A 23,061-nucleotide genomic window follows, 5' to 3' on the forward strand; every position below is an offset into this window, starting at 1 on the left:
GCTGCCTCTGGGGGAAGTGAGCACAGGGCAGACCCTGTGGGAGATGGGCCCACAGGCCTCCTCCACGCTACTGACCATGTGTCACAGCTCCTCACTTCTGCCTGAGGAGACTCGTCACTGGGGGTGACGATGGGTTTCCACAAGCTGAAATGGACAGCCATTTCCCCACCGTGAGAAAGAGCTGCCCTGCAATTGTCTCAGGGTGGCTGACGATGGCCTGTCCCTCACTGTGTCTTCTGCCTCACCACAAACCACCAACAAGAAGGTTCACGAGCCAGGAGAAGGGATGGGAGCCACTGATACTAGCAAGCCTGAATAAAGGAAGTTCCAGGGACACTGTTCTCAGAGACAGATGCCCTGGACGGAAACTGAAATAGGGTCTGTAATAAACTATACTGTACACATAAATCTTTATTTAGTATCCGCATTTTATCAAGTGAAATCCTTGGGCTGGTTGGGCCCTCCAGAGGTCAAGGCCATGCCTCTGCCTCCAGCTATTCCAGGGCAAAACCAGAAAGTTCTGTGATGCTCCACATCACTGGGCGTCAGTCACCCGGGAGGCCCTCTCACGGGTGCGGAGGTGCCCAGGGCTGGCACTGCTGCTTCCCGCCCACTGCTCTGCTGCCCACTTCTGACTTATTTTGACCTTCCTCAGAGCCCAAGAACAGATCCCTGCCAATGCCCTGGTTTGGTTGAGGACCTCCGTTTCCGTGCACTGCCTTTGGGAGCAGCTCTGACTGGGGGCATCCCAGCCCCACACTCCAGGCCAGAAGGACACAAGGCTAGGCATGGGATTCTCCTGGCAGTGACGCCAGAGGTAAGGAAACCAGAAGCGTGTCATGGTTAACCGTGCTGCACTTGCCAGGTCAAGCCTGAGCTCAGCCCTTCACAGCCCTGAGTTACAGGAAGGCTTATAAACCGTCCTCTGCAGCTTAAGTTCTGGCATGAGGGCTTCCTGAACGCCCCTTCTCCGAAATGAGTTTAGGGCGTGCGGCCAGGTCCCTCCAGCGGCATCCTGAGTGATGGGTCACAGCCAAGACAGGTCTCCAGGAGGGGCCTTAAGCTCCAGGGAAGCTGGGGCTTTGTAATGAGCCTCTGTGTATCCCCTTTGTGCTGGGCCCAGGAATCCGTATCTGGCGCTCAGAGGGTAGAGGCAGAATTTCAGCTTGGCCTGCCCTTTCTAAAAATGATATTTTTTGGCTACTATCAAAAACCCGGAAAATAGCACGCCGGGATATGGAGAGAAATTGGAACCCTTGCGCACTGTTGGTGGAAAGTAAAATGGTGCAGCCGCTGTGGAAAACAGTGGGGTGGTTCCTCAGAGCGTTAAAAATACCATAGGATCCAACAATCCCACTTCCAGGTATGTATCCAAAAGAATTGCAGCTAGTGTCTTGAAAAGATATGCATATACCACGTTCACAGCAGTAATATTCACGACAGCCAAAAGGTGAAAGCTACTCAAATACCCATCTACAGACAAATGGATAAACCAAATGTGGCGTACACATCCCACGGAACATTATTCAGCCTTACAAGGAAGGGAATTAAGATATATGCTATGCTACAACAAAGATGAACCTGGAGGACATTATGCCAAGTGAAATACGCCAGTCACGAAAGGGCAAATACTCTGAGTCCATTTATATGAGGCACCCAGAGTAGTCAAATTCATAGAGAGTACGACAGTGATTGTCAGAGGTGGGAATGGATTGTTCTTGTTCAGTGGGCACAGGATTTCAGTTTTGCAAGATGAAAGTTTTCTAGAGATTGGTTACACAACAACATGAATGTACTTAATGCTGCTGAACTAAACAACCCTAAACTTTGTGTGGAACCACAAAAGACCTTGAATAACCAAAGCAATCTTGAAAAAGAAAAACAAAACTGGAGGTATCACAATCCCAGATTTCAAGTTATATTACAAGGCAGTAGTAATTAAAACAGTATTGTACTAGCATAAAAATAGACACATAGATCAACAAAGTAGAACAGAAAACTAGAGTTAAACTCACAATTATATGGTCAACTAATCTTCAACAAAGGAGGAAAGAATATCCAATGGGAAAAGGTCTCTTCAACAAATGGTGTTGGGAAAACTGGACAGCAACATGCAGAAGAATGAACTGGACCATTTTCTTTCACCATACACAAAAATAAACTAAAAATGGATTAAAGATCTAAATGAGAAAACTAAAACCATAAAAATCCTTGAAGAGAGCACAAGCAGTAATTTCTCTGATATCAGTTGTAGCAACATTTTTCTAGACATGTCTCCTGAGGCAAGGGAAACAAAAGCAAAGGTAAACCATTGGGACTACATCAAAATAAAAAGCTTCTGCACAGCAAAGGAAGCAATCAACAAAACTAAAAGGCAACCTATGGAATGGGAGGAGATTTTTGGAAATGACATTTCTTTTTCTTTTTTTTTTTTAAGATTTATTTACTTATTTTAGGGGCGCCTGGGTAGCACAGTCATTGGGCGTCTGCCTTTGGCTCAGGGCGTGATCCCGGCGTTCCGGGATCGAGTCCCACATCGGGCTCCTCCGCTGGGAGCCTGCTTCTTCCTCTCCCACTCCCCTGCTGTGTTCCCTCCCTTGCTGGCTGTCTCTCTGTCACATGGATGGATAAAATCTTAAAAAAAAAAAAGATTTACTTATTTTAGAGAGAGAGAGTGCACAAATGGGGAGAAGGGCACAGGGAGAGGGAGAGAGAGAATCCTCAAGCAGACTCCCTGCTGAGTGAGGAGCCCAATGCAGGACACAACTCAGGGCTCGATCCCAGGACACTAAGATCATGACCTGAGCTGAAACCAAGAGTCATCTGCTTAACTGACTAAGACACCCAGGTGCTCCTGCAAATGACATTTCTGATAAAGGGTTAGTATCCAAAGTATATAAAGAATTGATACAACTCAATACCCAAAAAACAAATAATCCAATTTAAAAATGGGCAGAAGCCATGAACAGACATTTCTACAAAAAAGACATCCAGATGGCCAACAGAGACATGAAAAGATGCTCAACATCACTCATCATCAGGGAAATGCAAATCAAAATTATCTATGAGATATCACCTCACACCTGTCGGACTGGCTAAAATAAAAAACCCAAGAAGCAAAAAGTGTTATGAGAATGTGGAGAGATAGGAACCCTTGTGCACTGTTGGTGGGAATGCAAACTGGTGCAGCCACTGTGGAAAATGGTATGGAGTTTCCTAAAAAGATTAAAAATAGAACTACCCTATGATCCAGGAATAGCACTGCTGGGCATTTTCCCCCAAAATAGGAAAACACTAATTCAAAGAGATACATGCACCCCTATGTTTATAGCACCATTATTTACAATGGAAGCAGCTCACGTGTCCATCGATTGAAGAATGGATAAAGAAGAGGTGGGATACACACACACACACACACACACACACACACACTGGAATATTTTTCAGCCATAAAAAAGAATGAAATCTTACCATTTGCAACAACACGGATGGAGCTAGAAAGTATAATACTAAAGGAAATAAGACAGAGAAAGACAAATGCCATTTGATCTCACTCATATATGAAGTTTAAGAAACAAAACAAATGAACAAAGGAAAAAAAAGAGAGACAAACCAAGAAACAGACTCGTAACTATAGAAAACAAACTGATGGTTACCAGAAGGAACGTGGAGTTGGTGGGGGGAGGGAGGAAACAGAGGACAGGGACTAAAGAGTACACTTATCATAATGAGAAGATAAAGCAAAATAAAATAAAATGAAATAAAATAAAATAAACATAACAACAGCAAAAAACCACTACTGAACTCTACCCTTAGAAGTGGTTAAGATGATAAATTCTATGTTGTGTGTATTTTACCACTATTAAAAGTATCTGCCACTATTAAAAATAAAAATCTTAACAATATTTTGTTGTTTTTCTGCATATAAAGGAAATATTTATTAAAATTCTTGAACTTATGGAAAAGTCTGAAGAGGCAAAGATGTAATATATCCCATATATTACATGAAAAACCTCAGAATGAAATAAAAATTACCATCACCCCACTACCCAGAGACAACTGCTGCTAATAACATGACGTACTTCCTTCCGTATCTTGAATATATACATGTGTATATGTCTGTCTGTCCATCTATGGTTTATATCATTCAATAGGTGTAATTATATGCACTACCTTTTCACTTAATGCATTATAAGTATTTCCAAAATCTCCTATGACACGATTTTTAATGGCTTCCTGAAATTTAATCATATGGACATAACAAAATTTATTCAACTAGTGTTCTCTTTCATTAGGTTGCTTGTAGTTCTTCAATATTTTAAGCAATACTGTGATAAACATCCTTATGTATGTATTGTCCATATTTCTGGTCATTTCCTTGGAAATGAAGGAAATGAAGGTGAAGTTACTGATTTAGAGACTGGGTGTGTTGAGAGCGGTGGTGGTGCCCACTCTCCGGGCCTCCGGGGACAGTCCTGTGTGGGTTCACAGCGCCAGGGCTCACCCGGGGCTCCACGCTGTCCTTCCAGGGCTCCTAAGACCCGAGACTTCCTCTCCCGGCACTTTTGCTAGATTGGATTCCTGCAGGTGCTGGGGAACTAGGTGCTCTAGGATTTAAGCGAAGCAAAACAGGACCTCTGTGTCTCTATGGGCTAACTTTGTAGGTTCCAATGACATCTTACAAAAAATCCAGAATCTGTCGTGGGAAGGGACTTAGAGATGGCCTCATCCAACCCTGTAAGTTTACAGAGCAGGAAAATTAGTCACACGAGGAGGATAATATTCCCTGTGCTTGATGGACAAACTGAGTTAAAACTGAACTTGGTCTACTGCCCAGGGGAGGTTTGGGGTCACAGCAGACAGTAAATTCTCCATCTCACTGCACCAAGTGCCAGGTTCCACAACAGCTGTGGGGTCAGCTGGGGCCATCTTTTGACAGCCTGAGTGATAACTGCCTTATGACCACTCAGGAGGAGCCAGTAAAACTCCAGGACAGTGGCTCAGGCCCTTCTACAGTCCACTCAGAAAACCAGGTCTCAGATTTACACAGGGAGCACTTCCAGTGGCAGGCATGTGGGTGCGTGGTCTGCACTTGGCCAGGGAGAGGCAGACAGGACCCAGGCTTGCCTGTGCGAGACATGGGGTGGGGAAGGAGAGGAACAGGAGGCCACGTTCGCTGAGCGCCTGTGCCGCGCTAGGCCCTATGGCACCCGCCTTATTTCCCCAGTCCTCAATACCAGCCTAAGAGGTAGGCATTAGCCCCCTTTTGCAGATGAAGCTCAGAAAAGGTAAAGAACTTGACCAAAGATCAAACTGATAAAAAATGCAGGGTTCTTCATTCTCTCTTTTTCCGTTATATGATGGACGGCAATTTATCCATTGACTGGCAAGCTATACGGCTTGCTTACAGGCTTTCTGACATGACAAACGGTGGCCGCCCGGAACCACCATGTGCCCTCCAGGGAAGTGCCACCCGGGTCTTGACCCAGCAGCGGCAACCCGAGCAGCAGCATGCACGGCAAGACAATCCTAACTGTTCAAAAGCCTTTGCCAATCCGGTGGGTGTAAAATGGTATTTCCCAGCGTCTTCAATTTCCTGATTCCTAAGGAAGTTAAGCATCTCTTTATATGCTTACTGACCATGTTTTCTCTTGCAAAACACCTGGGGGTGGATGTGTTGCTTGTCTTCTTTTCTTATCTCTAGCCGTTCATGCATTCTGGACTCCAATCCTGCGCGGATTTACGTGTTGCAAATATCTTCTCTTATTTTGCATCTTTTTGTTTTATGTATAGTGTCTTTTGAGGAACAGAAGCTTTTCACTTTTTTTTCCTTTTAAAGAAGTTTTTTGGGGGGATGCTGGGTGGCTCAGTTCGTTAAGCATCTGCCTTCGGCTCAGGCCATGACCCCGGGGTTCTGGGATTGAGTCCCGCATCGGATTCCTTGCTTGGCAGTGAGCCAGCTTCTCCCTCTGCCTGCCGCTCCCCCTGCTTGTGCTCTCTCCCTCTCTCTTTGGCAAATAAATAAATGAAAAAAAAATTTTTTTAACGAGGCTTTTTTTAAGGTTAAGGCCTTTATTATACACATATATTTTTGAGAGAGAGGGAGAGTACACTCGAGGAAGGGGGGCAGAGGGAGAGAGAACCTTAAGGCTCCATGCCCAGCACAGAGTCCCACACGGGCTCAATCTCACGACCCTGAGATCATGACCTGAGCCAAAATCAAGAGTTAAACATTTAACTGACTGGGCCACCCAGGTGCCCCTAAAGAGACTATTTTTAAGGGCGGTTTTAGGTTTACAGTAAAAGCACAGAGCAGAAAGTGCAGACAGCTCTCATACGGCCACTGCCCCTGCACACTGACAGGCCTACCAACAGCCCCACCAGAGTGCTACATTTGTTACAATCCATTCACCTACATGGACACATCATTATCAGCTTTCCCTTGTAATGTAGGAGAGTGTATTCATCTTTTTCTTAGCAGTTAGCGCTTTCAAGAAATTCTTTGTACCCCAAGGTCCCAGACGTATTCTCCTACACTCCCTACTTGAGGGCTTCTCTTCTGCCTGCCACCTCAGGAGTGGAGCTGGGATTGATTTCTGAGACCACTGTGGGACAGAGATCTGGAATGGGCAGGCGCACCTGCCCTGCTTTTCTCCCAGGAGTTATTGTGAAGGTCAGAACAGAAGGTGCGTGTGTGAGCACGCTCTGAGGACCCTGAAATAATGTACATATACGGTTGTCATCATGCTAATCTGATGGAGGACGAGAAAGCCTGCAGCCTTGACAGAAGGCAGCCGCCCTCGATCTGCTAATAACTGGTGGCATGTTAGGCTGCTGCCGATAGACCAGCCAGAAACACAGCTGCCATCCCCTTTCTGAGGCTAGAGGACACATGTGGCCTTTGCAAGAAGGCAAGTTCCAGTAAGATGGCAGGGTTGTTCTCCCCGCCACCCACACTGCACGCTGCATCTGCCACCTTACGTTAGCAAATGAGGTTGCAAATATGGCCTGAGTCATAGAGAAAAGATTAAATTATGCTCAGGAAATCCTGCTCATCAAAGTGCCGGAGTAATGAGAGTCAGAAAGATGTCTGTCAAAAGCAGCACAAAGCAAGTGTGGGGGCCGCACTGGGAACCTGCTGCGCCTCCCTCGCCATCCGGCAACCCCACCCCAGCTCCTGCTCCGCCTGGAGATGCAGCAATAGCTGAAGACAGGCCCATGGCACCTGCCACTGGGGACCCCTGCAAACTTCCCAGAAGAGGCTATAGAACCCAAGGAGGGCTGAGGCCAGCTCCAGAGAGCTGGAAGCTTCAGGAGGAGGCAGATCCGTATGATGGAGGGCCAGTGGAGGCAGAGGGCTGAGAGCCGGAGGGAGGAAAGGAGGAGGCCTGCTGGGGCACTGGCCATGCCTGAGAGCAGAGGCTGAGCGGCTGCAGGAAGCTGACAAAATCAAGCGCACCCTTTGGCCTAGAGAAGGTGGTATTGTTTGTGCTCCCTGAAGCACCCTGGCTGGGTGCCGGCTCTGCAGGCCTGCGATGTTGGCTGGAAACCCCCAGCTCCAGGATGTCAGCAGGGGGATAGGACCGGAGGGAGGGAAGGATGTGAAAGGGGCTCAGGGAAATGTGGGTGGCAAACGTGTCCCGTATCTTGATGGTGGTGGCGGCTTCCTAGATGTACACATGTGGTAAGACTTATCAGATTGTATGCACCAAATACGGCCAGTTTAGTCAGTTATATCTCTAAATAGATGTTAAAAATTACAAAACGGGGGGTGCCCTGGGTGGCTCGAGTCAGTGTTGACTTCAGCTCAGGTCATGGTCTCAGGGTTGCGAGATGGAGCCCCGCGTCAGTCCCCCCCTCTCGTTGCCCCCCCCCCCGCTACCTCTCTCTCTCTCTAAAAAATAAAGAGGTTTCTTTTTAAAAATTACAAAACAGTGTAGTGGTAATTTTTATTACATATGCATATGGATAGGCACCAGAAAAACTGGAAGGGTACTCCCCAAAATGTTAACAGTGCTTAGTTCTGTGTTGTGGCATCACAGAGAACTTCCATTTTTCTTCTTTGTGTTTTTCTATACTTTACAAATTTTCCAAAATAGATATGTTTCACTTTTGTAGTCAGGAGAAAAAAGTGTTTACTTCAAAATAAGAGCAATCTCTAAGTTGCAGGGCCCTCGAGGAGACTGGCAGGAGGGGAGCCAAAGGCTGGGTGTGGGGGGGGGGTAGCTCGGTGCCAGGAGCCAGCATAACGGAAGGAACTGGCCTTGCTCAGGCTGAAAAAGCCAGCCCGGGGAGGGGGTTGGCACCTGGGTCACATCTCAGCTCTGCCACTTGCTTGCTGAGTGGCCTCGAGCTAGATACTTGGCCATTTGGTGCCTCATTGTCCCCAGTGATGATACGGAAGGGACTGTGAAGTCTCCGAAGGCGACTGAGGGATTCAGCGGCCCGCACAGGTGGCTCCCATGGCATAGCTGAGACCGGGTGAACGGCAACTGCTAGTCTCCCCCACCTACATCTTAGCTTCCAGGTATTAAAAAGAAAAGAACTGACTTAAGAAAAGCTTTCTTTTTTCTTTTTTTTTTTTTTAAAGATAAAAATAAAGAGAGTTGAGTAATCTCTGAAACCAAAAGCTAGTTCTGGAATGGAAGGCTTTTTGAGGTTTCTCTTAACTGGCACCAGAAATCTTTATCTCAACCAACCGTAACCACCATTGTGCCCTCCTCCTGCCCGCCAACAAGTGTGCCCCTCCCGTTTCACCTGCACATCCCCCCTCCCTGAGCCTCGCCAGTGAGTAACCCGGGTCACTGCTCCTGGAGCTGCTTTTCCAGGATGGCTTACGCTGCCCTTCCCTTATCTGTTCCTTCCCCGCAGACCCTCGGGGTAACCCGTGCCCTCCCCACCCTCCAGGCCCAGGCCACTCTTGGGCTTGGCATCCCTTCAGGGGTCTGGATGCTATCCTTCACTGCTTCGTCTGGTGCGCTGGACGCCCGGAGCCTTGAGTTCCTCCTCTGTCCATGGGGGCCCACAACCCCGGCCCCACCCCAGCGCAGGGAGGAATGTGCCCGCAGCCTCCCAGGAAGAGGAGGCCATCCATACACTCTGTCCCCCGCCTGGCGGTGACCCCAGCCCCTGGGAAGAGTCATGCACTTCACTGTGAGCACGCCTCTATGGTCAGTCATCTTCAGATCTTACTGAAAGTGGCTTACAGCAGGCTGGCCACTTCGGGTTCCTCAGGTGAGCTCCCTCTCCTGCCCCTCAGGGGCTCCAAGTCCCTTGAGGCCAAGGCCGCCTATTCATCTTTCGTCCCCTCCCTGTTCCTTTTCGCCCAACGGATCCCATTCCTTGCATAGCACTTGGTCGTCAAGTGTGCTGGGTACTTGTTTGCTCCTTTCCCTCGAACCTGTGTTTACGTCTCTGGCAACTGCAGCCACGAGACGCAGCTGTTAAGCTTTTGGTGACAACAACAAAGGCAGAGGGACAGGGCAGCTACATGTCATTCTAAAGCTGAGAGCACATCCCAGTTTTTTAAGAGGCACCGGGACAAAAGGTCTGTGATGGCTCTTCAAGCAGGAAGGTCCCTGACCCTGAGTCGCTCGTGGTGTGTGCGTATGTGGGAGGCCGTCGTAAGGGCAGTGTCTGTGTGTCTGGGTGGGTGGTTGGGTGCGGATGCATTTGCACAGTTTGTAGCTGTCCTATGACTCAAATTCTTCTCACCTACCCTCAGTTCTGGTTTTGGAAGACTGTTAGAGGCCGAGTCGAGGCCACCCCAGTGGTTAAAAGAACCTCAGAGCATGTTACTTTGTTCCTCCTCCACGCTCTGGGTTCTGGATTCCTGCGGTGGCCAGCCCAGCAGGTCTCTGCCTGCCTTTTGTCTCTGCCTGGTTCTCCTTCTGGCCGTCCCCCCTCCCTAAGCCCCAGCCAATCTCACTATCTGCCCTGCCACAGGCATGAGGTCAGCCCGTCTGATGCAACCGCTTCTGGTCCGAAGACAAGCCCCCGCCTGGCACAGCTCACCAACGCCGCGGTGTGCTCTGAGCCGTCGGGAACCGTCAGCCTGGGGTGCTGCTGCCCCTGGTTCAGTGGTTCTGCGGGGAGCCCTCTCTCCAGGCCCCGCAACCCCACTGAAGACTGGTCATGGCCACCGATCTGGGGCCACTCACCTTGCCTCTCTGCACCTGTTTCCACCTCTGGAAAAGGAGTCAAGAACACATCCTCTCGGGATGGTTGTGAGCATCAAATGGAAAACAGCATTTCCCAGACTTGAGTCATTCAGCTTCCCGTCACAGGTGTTCCCATACCTGCACACCACCCGCTCCACTTCCTACTTGGTATTTGTCATCAAATCAACTTCAAATCACCCCACTTTGTAAAAAATGTACTTTGCTAAAGAACACAGAGCCCGGGAGGGGGGTAAGGGGATGGGCTAACTGGGTGATGTGAGGAGCACAGGGTATTATATAAGACTGATGAATCACTGACCTCTGCCTCTGAAACTAATAATAAATTATATGTTAATTAATTGAATTTAAATTAAAAAAAATTTTTTTAAAAAAAGAACACAGAGCTCACACAATAGGTTAACATATGCAACCTCTCTTGTTCCTTTTAGATGATCCATGTTTTTGGAAGATTTTATTTATTTGAGAGCAAAAGAGAGAGAGCTCAAGCAGGGGCAGCGGCAGCAGAGGGAGCGGGAGAAGCAGGCTCCCCGCTGAGCAGGGAGCCCGACATGGGGCTCAATCCCAGGACCCCGGGATCATGACCTGAGCCGAGGGCAGATGCTCACCCACTGAGCCGCCCAGGCGTCCCTTAAATGATCCATTAAAAAAACTCCTGTCTCAAAAAACAAACAAACAAAACCCTTGACTCCAATCCTTCTATTCTTGGTCAGGCCAGGCCTCTTTTGAGCTAGCCATTTTCTTTTCCAATAGTCATTACAATAAACACTTCCCTATTAAAATCCGAAGTCCTCTGGGGAAGGGCCTGGCAGGCTGTTGCAGCGCACTTCGGGAGAGCCTGAGGTAACAGATGGGCAGCCGAAGCCCATACCCACTCTGGCAGGGGTGCCATGGCTGTGGGCGTGGGGACCTCTGCCTGGAGGAGTCACTGGCCGCCCTGGAGAGCAAGGACCAGGGCCCCCACTGCTCCGCTGGGAGAGAGGGATAACGCAGGGGATGAGGAGCCCTAGGGCCTCACTGTGAAGGAAGTGAGAGGCCATCTCATCCTGGGAGTCCCGCCCTCAGGCCGCTGTCAGAGCACAGACCTCCTGGCAGCCAGTGCTTGAGAAACAAGGGCTGGGAACTGAGAGTGCTGGGAACAGGAGCACGAGGGCAGATCTGCCCTTCATTACAGGTCTCTAGAGCTGTGGGGCCAGGCAGGGCCCGACTCCATAACTCCAGAGCTCCGTGTGGCCTGTCCTAACCAGGACTTAAGAATTTGGGGACTGGGGTGTGTCTGGGTGGCTCAGTTGGTTAAACATCTGACTTCAGCTCAGGTCCTGAACTCAGGGTCCTGGGATCGAGCCACAAGTTGGGCTCCCTGCTCAGCGGAGAGTCTGCTTGTCCCTCTGCCCCTCCCCCTGCTTGGGCTCTCTCTGTCTCTCTCTCAAATAAATAAAAATCTTTAAAAAAACAAAGTTTGGGGAGTGGAGCATTATCCCTTTAAAAACAAGTCAATTAAGCGGTGCAATGGGGCATGCATGTAACAATTTCTTAATGGTGCTCTGTGCCTTCAGCCTAGAAAGTACCCTCTGAAGTAGTCAAAGCAACTCCAGGACTGTTGCCTCAGTTCACGTATGAAAAACCTGGGGTTCGGAGAGGCTAAGACCTGAGCCCTCAGGACAGCGTGCAGTGGTGAACGGCGTGGGAGGTTCACAGAGCACCCATTATGTGCTGGCACATTTCCATACCTCACCTCATTTAATCCTTAGAACAGTCCAGTGAAGCATGGACTATGAGCCAAATGATCAAGGTTAGGAATCCCACCCAAGATGTAGCAGATTTGAATTTGTTAAGAACTATAGGCAGCCCCCGATTTCCAACTAGGTTATATTCCAAGATGTGCTCTAAAGGCGCTTTCAAACCGAAACAGGATGCTTGTTATTTAGGTACTCAGGCTAGTCCAAGGAGGGCCAATTAACCCACAATCCTCCAGATTCCTGAACAAATGCAATGGATATTCAAAAAATATTACTATAATGTCAGTAGTTAAAACAAAAGTGATAGCATTTGATAGGAAAGTACTTTTTATTTATCTCGAACACCTGCCTAACTGAGGCCAGAAAGAAGAGACATAATTTCCCCCTGCTCTTTTTTAGAGTTTAAAGAAAGAACGGTGGTATTGGCGGGGGTGCAGGGGAGCAGGCTGGGGAGAAGGACAATTAGTTGACCAAATAGGGAAGTTGTGAAAGGAAGAAGCAGGTCCCTGAAGCCAGTTCAGCATGAGGGGGATGGCAGGAGGGCTGGGGACCCTAGATTCTCTCCCATTCAGGAGGCTGCTTTCCTCACAGAAAGACAACAGAAGGTGCTGGATCTGCTGACTGCTGAGGGGGTCTGGGGACTCAGAGGCCCGAGAACAAAGAAGGGCAAAGCAATTCTGCAGGTGGGATTTTCTAGGGAAGACAAATGGGTTTCCAATGGGTGTGATCAGAAATGGATTTAAGCCCCTGCTACCACACATAAAATTCTGGCAGGGGGTCAGGAGTCGGGTCTAACAGGCAGCTGGAACTCCCCCTCTGCCCTTAGAAGAGCAGCTAGGGACTCTGGCCGCTTTCTACTCGGATGGGGGGCCACCACTCACAACTGTGCAGCTGGACCTGGTGCTCTACCCCTCAAGCCTCACCTCCTCCTCCAGGATACAAAGGGGACACTCAAACCTCCCCCTGCCCCAGGGCTGCTGTGGAGAATGAATGACTCAGACAGTGAGTATCTGGCGCACAGGGGACACATAAACAATACATTACCCCTGGTCTGGCTGGCGCCCCCACTTCCTGACTGAGGCTTAGGGGCCGTGGAGACTGTGAAGGCAGCAGCTCTGTCATGGCCCCCAAATCATGAGGCCACAAGTGAAGGGTCCGGGAGTCCTTTCATGATTCAAAATGGGTGTAAAGAGATGAGAGGCATGATTCTAATTTGAGATCAAAGCCTGATCGCCAAGCCAGCGAAACTGTCCATAATCCCCTAGACCCTGAATGTTCTCAGGTAANATCCCCTAGACCCTGAATGTTCAGCAGAGCTGAAAGAAGCCCCAGATTTTCTAGTTTCACAGAATAGTTCCACAGATGAGGGAACAGGCCCAGAGAGGGGAAGGGCTTTTTGCAGTCACACAGCCCCACAGAGGAAGAGCTGGGCCTAGAGATCAGGTGTCCTGACATCCAGACCAGCAGCCAGAACCCCCCAACCAGGAAATACTTGCTTATCCACCATGAGCATTTGATGACCTTGCTTCCAGTCTCTTAAAAATACATATATAAAATTGAAAACTACCAATTATACCATATGTGAACCCATTCTTTTTTAAAATCAATTTCCTTACCTCCTGGATACATTGTAGTCATTCAGTATTTGCTGAATGAATGAATGTTTAGTCCCACTATTCCAGTTCAGCCCTCAGATTATTTACCAGCTCTTCTCTAGATGACAGCACTAAGCCCTTGATGGGTTTCCCCTCTAGAAGGTCCTTCACCCAGGACCCTCCCTCTCCCACCCCACCCAGGCCTACCATGGGGTCCCTACAACAGCAGGGACTCTGGGGGCAAAGGCCAGTGAGGCTGCCCAGAGGATTCCTCGCACTCTGCTCCTCTCTTGGTTAAGGCCAACTATGGGACACCATTTGGATTAGCTTTGGGAAGATGCTGGGACCCCCAGATGCCCTCTCCCGGGATCCAGGCCTTCGTACCCTGCTCAGCTGTTCCCTCATCTAACAAAGTGCTCCTCTTACTCAATGGCTGATTTTGTCTCTGCTTTCTCTCCTTTCCCCACTGTGCTGGGCTAAGGAAAGACCCCGAGCCTCTGGTGGGACCCCAAGGGAATCATTCAATCAGAAAATTAAGGCCAACTTTGGAAAACAGTGTGGAGGTCCCTTAAAAAGTTAAAAATTGAGCTACCCTATGATCCAGCAATTGTACTACTGGGTATTTACCCCAAAGATACAGACATAGTGAAGAGGAGGGCCATATGCACCCTAAAGTTCATAGCAGCATTGTCCACAATAGCTATATCGTGGAAGGAGCCGAGATGCCCTTCAACAGATGACTGGATTAAGAAGATGTGGTCCATATATACAATGGAATATTACTCAGCCATCAGAAAGAACGATTACACATTTGCGGCAACATGGACAGGACTGGAGGAGACTATGCTAAGTGAAATAAGTCAAGCAGAGAAAGACAGTTATCATATGGTTTCACTCATTTATGGAACATAAGAAATAGGAAGATTGGTAGAAGAAGTAAGGAAAGAATGAAGGGGGGGTAAACAGAAGGGGGAATGAACCATGAGAGACTATGGACTCTGGGAAACAAACTGAGGGCTTCAGAGGGGAGGGGGGTGGGGGATTGGGATAGGCCGGTGATGGGTATTAAGGAGGGCACATATTGCATGGTGCACTGGGTGTTATATGCAAGTAATGAATCATGGAACATTGCATCAAAAACTGGGGATGTACTGTATGGTGACTAATATAACAAAATAAATATTATTTAAAAAAAAGAAAATTAAGGCCAATTCAACCGGGAGAATCCTTTCACAATGTATACAGACAGTAAATTATTATGTTGTACACTTTAAATACCTTATCATTTTATCTGTCAACTCTACCGCAGTAAAGCTGGAAAAAAGAAAGAAAAAAAATTAAGGCCAGAGCCTGGGGCACTGGCCGGGCCCAGGACTACTGAAGACAAGGGCGTGAGTTCTGCAAGAGGGGGGCACAGGACAGAGCCTGGACGTTTTCCTGGTAGGGGGTGAGAGGAAGAGTCATCTAGCAGGAGTCAGGAGAAGAGTCAGGTGTGTCTGATCCCCGAGGTCAAGGATAAAGAGAGAGTTTTAAAGAAAGAGCGTACAATCAACAGCGCCAATGCAGTGAGGCTGGAGGGAAGTTACCTCCCCTTCCTGAGCTGGATGTGCACACACCCTCCCTAGGACCAAGCCTGGGGCCAGGCTGCGCCCGGAGGCCCTCTGGCTGGGTCTGCTACTTTGGAAACCTCCCAGTGAGGCTGGATGGGTGAGCCTAGGAGGGTGTGGACCCACCACCAAACTCCAGGGACAAGTCCCCGGGACCCTACTGAGCAGAAACAGGGTGGGACGGAAACTAAACAAATTCCTCCTTTAAAGCCACCTGAAATTTATGTCTCAGTAATGTTTGATTTTTGGCTTCTCTTTCCTGCAGCAGGATATTTAAAGAAAACAAATCTTTAAAGCTCCAACTTTAGAAGCAACTTCCCAACTCCAAAAGCAAAGAGCCCTCTGTGTGCCTACTTCTGGTCTCTGCATTAGGAACAAACCTCCTTTACTCTTTGGTCTGAATTGTGTCCAAGGCAGAGAGAGCCTCTTGGCCAAGATGGGTGCAGCCCAAGTCTCTGCCATGGCGTCAGACTGAGCCCAGCCCAACTAGACCTTGAGACCTTCCAGAGGCTTCCTCCAGGGCACCCTGAAGTCAGGGGCCCAGAGGGATGGACAGATGGTATGAGCCGGGAGCAGAGAGGAGAGGGCCACATCCCTGCCCCAAGCCTAAGTCAGGCCAGCTCTCCCCCTAGAGACAGATACTTGGTGGGGAAGAGAGGGAGCCGAGAAGTCACCTGAGGAAGGTGACCCAGGCTTTGTCTGGGATTTAAAAAGAAGTGGCTCATTTCTGGCTCTGGTCATTTCCTAATGATCCAAATCCAGAGCCAAAAAAGGAGGCCCAAGGAGGGAAAATGGAGACAAATACTGGAACCCAAGTTTGGCCCTTCTGCTCCCTTCCCAGCAACCCACACCCACTTGGTTGTGGCCTGTGCAAAGCGGTGAATGTCACAGTGCAACACCACAGTGCTGTGAGGTGGCTTTCATCGCCCTTTTGCAATGAAACAGTGGCTCTGAGAGGCCAGAGGCTTTCCAGGGCCACACGACCAGAAGGAGCAGGGCCTACTTTCCAGCCCAGCTCTCCTGATGCCCAGTCTGTGCCCTCTCCATAGCGTCCCACTGCCCGACCAGCAAAAGGGCAGGCAGGACAGCCTTTCCATCTTTGTCAGTGGCTGAGGAACAGCTATCTAGTGAACACCGGGCAGGGGACTTTTCCAGAGCAGATGGCCAAGGGTCCTGCCCAGGACTCAGGACCCTTGTTTGGTGACTTAATGCACCCCCCCAAGGAGTCATTCAGTAAGCCCTGCCAGGGGTCCTAGGCTTGTCCCCAGACCAGGGACCCTCTTTCCTGGTCAGAGTCACGGACTTCTAGGAGGTCAGGGCAAGAGCAGCCCTAAGAAGCCTCCAGAAAATTCTGTCCTTGCAGATAGGAAGACGGAGGCCCCAGGACCATCTAGGGTCATATCCACAAAACTAACAGCAGCACCTTCCTCCCCAGTTGTTCTGATTAAATGAGATCATGCAAGCAAAGCTCTTCCCCCACAGCGGGCACTCCAGCAGATTCTGCTAGAATCGCTGTCATTGTGGTCTTGCCCGCCGGAGCCAAGCTACTAGGCCTCCAGGCAAAGAAAGGGTGCCTCCCAGTTTACGGTCTGGGCCTCTGACTCACCTGGCCGCACACGCTGGGGTGACGGAAAAGCTCAGAGGCAGGAGGTCTGGAACCCGGCCTCACCTGGCCTCTCCTTGGGTGTGTGATCTGGGGGAGGCCCTGCTGAATCCCCCCACCCCACCCCAGGGGTTTTCTTCTGAGAAATAAGCTGGATATTCAGGAGGGACCCTTCCATTTTGGAAACCTCCAGTTTCAGCAGCAAAACTGCCCTGACCGGGAAGCGGCGAAAGCGTGTGCCTGGCCGGGAGGAGGAAGCCCGCTGGAGACAAAGCTGCCCTGTGCGGGCGAGGCCCCTGGCCTGGCCCAGAGCTCTGCGGGTTTCCACACCCAGGCCCAGGGGTTTCCAAGAATCATAGTTAAAAGGTATTACTTGAAAGCTGCCAGGCGGTTAACTTTGTATTCCTGGAAGCTGTAGTCCAGGAACGACTGGGGGAGTAGGGGGGTGGCTGGGAGAGAAGGGGAGAGAGAGAGAGGAGAAGAGGAGGCAGAGGAGGAACAAGGGAGAGAGCAGTGGGAGGGGAAAGGTGAGAAGTGGAGAGCAGAGACTGAGGTGAGACACAGGCACAGGGAGGCTGCAGGGAGAGGCTGCAGGGAGAGGGGAGAGCAGGCAGGAGCCAGGGCAGTGGCTCTGAGCACAGCCTGGACCCAGGGCTCAGATGCCCATGGCTTCTGACCGCCTTCAGCCTGGGACCCTGGCCGGTCACAAAACAGAAGCAACATTATGTTTTCTTCCCAGGAACTCCCTCCCCGTGCGGGAAGGCAGAGCCTTCGGGTGGTCAGCGTGCTGCTCCCTGGAACGCTCTCAGCGCCCCCCTCCATTACGCTTTAGCTCCAGACGCCCATGCGGGCTGCTTCTCCGTAAAGCAGCACCACGAAGCTCCCCACGGAAGCAGCACCCTTCAGCTCTGCAGCCCGGCCACTAGGGAGCCCACCCCACCCCGGGCAGGGGCAGGCCGCTGTGGCCACGGTGACCAGCATCCTGACGCCCCAGGAGATCGCAGAGCCTGCCTGGGGCGACGCCAGCTCCGGCGTGTGGAGGCAGTCATCACCGGCATCAGCATCAGCCGAGCAGCTCCCGGGCCCAGCTCTCTGCACGCACTGCACGACGTGCCCCAGGGAAAGCGCCACGAGGTGCAGGGAGGCGTCCCCTTCTGCAGCGGGCGACCGGGGCAGCCAGAGCCCGCGTCTCCACCAGCGCGGCAGTCTCCCCTTGCCCCCGGTTTCAGTTACCCGCACTCTGCTGCTGTTTAGAATCACATGAGCCTCCTTCTGAGGTATCGTCAGGGCGCCCGCGGCAGCCTACCATGACGTCACGGGTCACGGTGTGACGTCATCCGTCACCTCACCTCCTCGCGCAGGCGTTTTACATCTCACACCGGGTCACAAGATGGCTGACAGAGACCACACTCACATAACCTGGATTATAGTGCGCCGCTGGAATTGTTTTTAGTTGTTGTTAATCTTCTGTGCCTCATTTATAAATTAGACTTCACTGTGGTGTGTGTATACGGGCTTCAGTCCTGACCACGGTCTCAGGCCTCCGCTGGGGGGCTCGGAGCAGCCCCCCGCGATAAGGGGAACTCCTGGGACAAACGGAAATGAAAGAGAACTCCTAGAGAAGCTCAGTGCAGTGGGACCGGCTGACCGGGACTTGGCTCTGCCGCTGAGAAGCGGTGGCACCCTGAGGAATGGCCTGCTGGCTCAGCGCTGATCCCCTCATCTCTAGAACGAGGTGACGACTGCAGAGAGTTGCGGGGATCAGAGAAGCGCACATGAACTCCCGCACAGGCCAGGCTGCGCGGTGCTCGGGGAAGGCTTCGTCACCCATGACCGGGCCCTGCAAACCCTCAGCCGTGCGCGCTCCAGGCACGGGACCCGAAGAGCAGGATGTGCGCACCAGGGAGCATCACTGGCGGCCACGCACTGCGCCCAGGTGCTCGCGAGGGTCAGCCAGCGAGAGGCCTGGGCTCTGTGACGTGGTAGCTTTCTGGGCCCCGATCCCATACTGCGGCCACCTCCTCTGCCCCATATGTCCCTGCCCCACCCTCAACCACCAGCAGGGCCCTCTTGGGTGGGGTGGGGCGGGGCGGGCAGGGCTGGGCAAGGAGGGTATCATTATCACTCCCAGCGCAGGGCTGGAGACCGAGTTAAGCTGGGCCTTCTTATCGGCTCCCCAGGCCCTGCGCTGAAACGCACTGCCTGGCCCTGAGGCTTGGGGGCTGGAAGGCGGGGCGCCATGGTGGCTGCCCAAGTCCTTGCTCCTCTGGAATGGTCCCTGGGAGCAGGACTGGAAGAGGCAGCTCGGCAAACAGAACGCCGCCTGGCTTGGACACCACGTCATCTTAGGCAAGCCCTTCTCTAGTCCCCATCTGTGAAATTGGGGGTGGAGGGGCAGCTGGGTAAGGTGACCCCTGAGTCCCTTGGAGCTCTAAAGAGTTAGGATCCTGTGACCGACCACCTGTGACGTAGCCATGACGATCATCCTGTTTACAGACAAGCCACGGAAGGCCAGGCAGAGGGAAGAGACTCATTCCCATAGCATATTAGTTGGTAGCAGAGCTGAGTGACACCCCGCCCAGTGCTCTTCCCACCCCCCACACCCTGACCTTCCAGAAGGCCCATGGAGGGAAGGTTTGGAGATGATAAAGGGATGGCTGCTTCTGGGCTCCCCATCCCAGGTCCAAACCCCTCCATCAGGTTCCAAGTGTGAACTGGGGACATCTCAGAGGGGCTCCAGACATGTGGGTACCTGGCACCCTACAGGGTGGGAGGTCACTCCTTGGCTCCTGTCCAGGAAAGGGAGGAATGGCAGGGCTTCTTGGGTGTGTGGAGAGCTGGCCCCATAATTGGGCCCAGATAATACCCCTGCTCTTATCAGTGGGCCAAGGGCTCCAAGGGGTGTGTCTGAGAATCAAGGGCAGGTTCAGCCGAAGTGGGGAGGGGGCAGAGAGGGAAGGTGGGTGCAGGTCAGCGGAGGCCTCCAGCCTGGAAGGAAAGACTCTCTGAGGGCAGGTCCAAGGCTTAGGGGACAGGTGTGGGGGGAGTCAAAGGAAGGGGCAAACTAGATCCACTTCCCCTTGAGGAGCCTGATCCAAGGGGCTTTCCTAAAGAAACCCTAAATATCTCAAATTGGGAAGGATGAGAGAGACCCAGAAGGTATGTCCCAGGGCAGGAAGGGTTATGGCCACCTTTGAGAACCTGAGAAAAGTGATGTCCTTGCCCAATGGGGAAACTGAGGCCCAGGCCTTCCGGGAGATGACTCATACTTGGCTTAAGATTTGGAAGGCCCTGCCAGACAGTGGGTGAGTCCCCTGTACAGCTGGAGGCAGGGACCCAGTAAGTTCAGTCCTAAAGAACAGCCACGGGGCCCTGAACCAGCAGAGCAGCAGAGACACAGGCAGCAGCGCAAAGCAGGACCAGGCCTCCCAGACCCTGGGGCTTCTTGGCCCCCTGTGGAGCTGCGACTCCAGGCAGGCACCACCTAGGTACCCACCAGCCCCCCGAATATCTCCCCATCCAGGCCTTGGCCCAGGTTCCTGGTTTCTCTTCCTCTCTGGTTCAGGCTCAGACCGCTCTGAGGACTCCCATCTGGGAGCAGGCCTATGCCTCTCCTCACTGCTGGGCAGCCTGGGCTGAGCTGTACCCTCTGAGACCACCCAGACAGGTGACAAACACAGATTTGTATGCCACATACATACCTGGGGTTGGGGGCTCAAAAGGCCTCATGCCCTCGTCCCCTCACCATGCAACCATGGACTGCAGGCTTTCCAGACAGACAAGTCTGCTTTGCTTTACTTGTAAATGTGGGCCCTAAGAATCTTACACATGGCCACAGGAGCCATTTACAACAAAGCCAAAACTAGGCTGCCTTTTTGCATGCCAGTGAGTACACTGCACCCCTCCCAGAGCCCAAGAACCTGAGTTAAGCAGAGATGAGAGCTGAGAAAAGGCTTGTACACCGACAGGGTTTGGAATGGGGAGACCCTAAGACCAGAGCAAAGGGGACAAGAAAGTGCTGGAGTCCCTGAGGTTGAGCAAAGACATTCCCGGTGGGAGCAAGAAGGAAGGGCAGCATCGAGAGAGACTCAGCATATGGAGAAATGGAGTTATGACCTCTCCAGGCTGGGCTGACACCCGCAAAGGATGGGCTCCTGCCCACCCCACTCCCCCAGTATCAGCATGCACACAGGCACACACCTCCGCAGGACTCTGGGGTGTTCATCCTGGTGACATCCCTTGCCCTCACCTTCACCACACCCTGATTTCACCTGGATATAAGGCAGCAGGAAGCAGTGGGGCTGGTGCCCATCCTCACCTCCTAAGGTAGCAGTTCTGACACTTCAGGGGGCAGGATCACATGGGGCACTTAACAAAAATTCAGACAGATTCCTGCCCTCCCTCCTCCCCAAGATTCTGAATCAGTGGTCTGGGGCCCCAGGTAATCCTGAGAAGGTGGTCCTTGGAGGAACGCGGGGGGGCAGGGGGTCTGTTAGGTGTTGGGCCGAAAAAACAGCCGTAGTCATGCCGGCTGCATTCATTGTGTGCCTACTGTGTTCCTGATGTTTGGCAAGAGCCACCTCATTCCATCTTTTGACAGCCTTCCAGGAAGGTGCCATCATTTCTATTCCCAAAGTCACATACTGGCCTCCAGCGAGAAACTGCAGTTTGAGGGGGTTTCCTCTCGGCCCCCTTCACCCCTTTCAACCCCCAGTGGCTTGCAGACTCACAGAGCCTGGGATCCACGCTGGGGACAGGACCAGAACCAGCATGTGACTCCCCAACAGAAGAGTGTGACCAGGGTGACACCCGCTGGCAAGAAAGACTGCAGAATTGTACTGTGATGGAGAACACCCCTCGCCACCCCCCTACATCCCTCCCCCACGGATGAGGCAGCGTGGGCAGGGCCCACTCCCAGCCTGAGGGCGGCCCAACCCACAGGGGAGGCTTCAGTGTAGTGGGGCTGGACCTGCGGGCTTGGTGAATTCCTAGGCAGCGGGCGCCCCCTGCAGCCAGACAGGGGTGCAGCAGGGCAGAGGCCGGGACTTTGCTGGGGCTGACATTCCTGAGATCGCTGGGTTTTCTCTTATCACTGTGGTCCTTATGGTTGCCCCATTTTAAGAATGAGAGAAGTGTTGAGTGTCTTGCTCAAGGCCGCAGAACCAGCCAGTATGGGACCCCGGCTCCTCCCTCCCAGTCTTTGTCCCAGCCCCTCAGAGCCCGCCTCGCCCCCAAGTTCCCTCGCCCACAGGACAGACAGTGCAGTAGGGCCTTTGTAGGAGGCAGGCAACGGGTATTTAATGGGCTTTGGTTTGGGGTCTCAACACTCCCACCGGGGAGTGGGCAAGGGCAGAGCACAGACAGGCCTCTATGTGGGGCTCAGGAGATAGGGTTCAGGTGCAGGGGCTCCTGGCATCGCTGGGTGTGAAGGGGCAAGTGGCAGACAGAGCCTCGTCTGGGGCACTCCGGCAGCAGAGGCAGCATTGGGCCTGTGTGGAGCTAAACACAGAGTGGAGGGATGGGGGCTCTCCCCAAGCCCCTGCCCCACAGCTCATGACCCACCGGCTGGGGAGCAAGAAACTGTCCAAGCCGCCATCCCCCTAGGCAGAGCAAAGGGAGTGGGCTGGCACCACAGACTGTCACTGCAGGGGCCCGGGGGGAGGGGGGGGCTGTGATTACCCACCCCCACTTCATTCCTAACGGTCCACTTCCGTGTGTTTCATATGTTGGGCTTCGGAGTAAAAGTTGTCATTAAATAAAGGAATCCCCCCTCAGAACTATGAACCCCTTGGACTAGCCTCAATCCTAATGAATAGCTGAGGAAACATGCCCCNCCCCGCCCACCGTGTATTCTGCGGGCCTGTGACTTTACTTCCCACAGTCCTCAGGTCTATGATCTCCCTCCCTCAAGTTCTGAGTGTTCCAGCTTCAGGGCCAGCCCAACATGCGGTGAGGGGGTTCCCCCCAATACCTGTAAAATCCACAGACCCCCTCTCCCAACACACACACGCACAGGCACACACACGCATACTCCTCACCTCCTGGAGGGCTGAGGCCTCACCATTCCCTGGGGGACCCTTCCCTGGTTTGTAGAGACTCAGAGGTTGGGGTTGGGGGCCAGGCCCAGGCCCTGGGATGGCAGGGGGACTGAGCACCGAGGGGTACGTTGGGAAGTGCAGGTTCTGCGTGGGCACCCAGTCAGACCCCACCATTCTCTGCAGCGAGACAGCTTCGGCCATGTACCTGGGGAGCAACAAGTCAGGTGGGAGGGGCTGTGGCCCGCCTGGCCTGGTCCCCCTCAGCTTGGGGAGCACACAGCCCAAGGCCTGGCCTTGTAAA

At 52.1% G+C, this 23,061-nt stretch overlaps 1 protein-coding gene across 1 annotated transcript in view; it reads right to left on the bottom strand.

The window, feature by feature from the left end:
* Positions 1 to 23,061, bottom strand: part of ZDHHC19 (zinc finger DHHC-type palmitoyltransferase 19) — a 46,897-nt gene that overhangs the window by 4,608 nt on the left and 19,228 nt on the right. The window lies entirely within an intron of this gene.

Source organism: Ailuropoda melanoleuca, chromosome 1 (assembly GCF_002007445.2).
Source record: "Ailuropoda melanoleuca isolate Jingjing chromosome 1, ASM200744v2, whole genome shotgun sequence".
In the NCBI taxonomy this organism is placed as follows: Eukaryota; Metazoa; Chordata; class Mammalia; order Carnivora; family Ursidae; genus Ailuropoda; species Ailuropoda melanoleuca.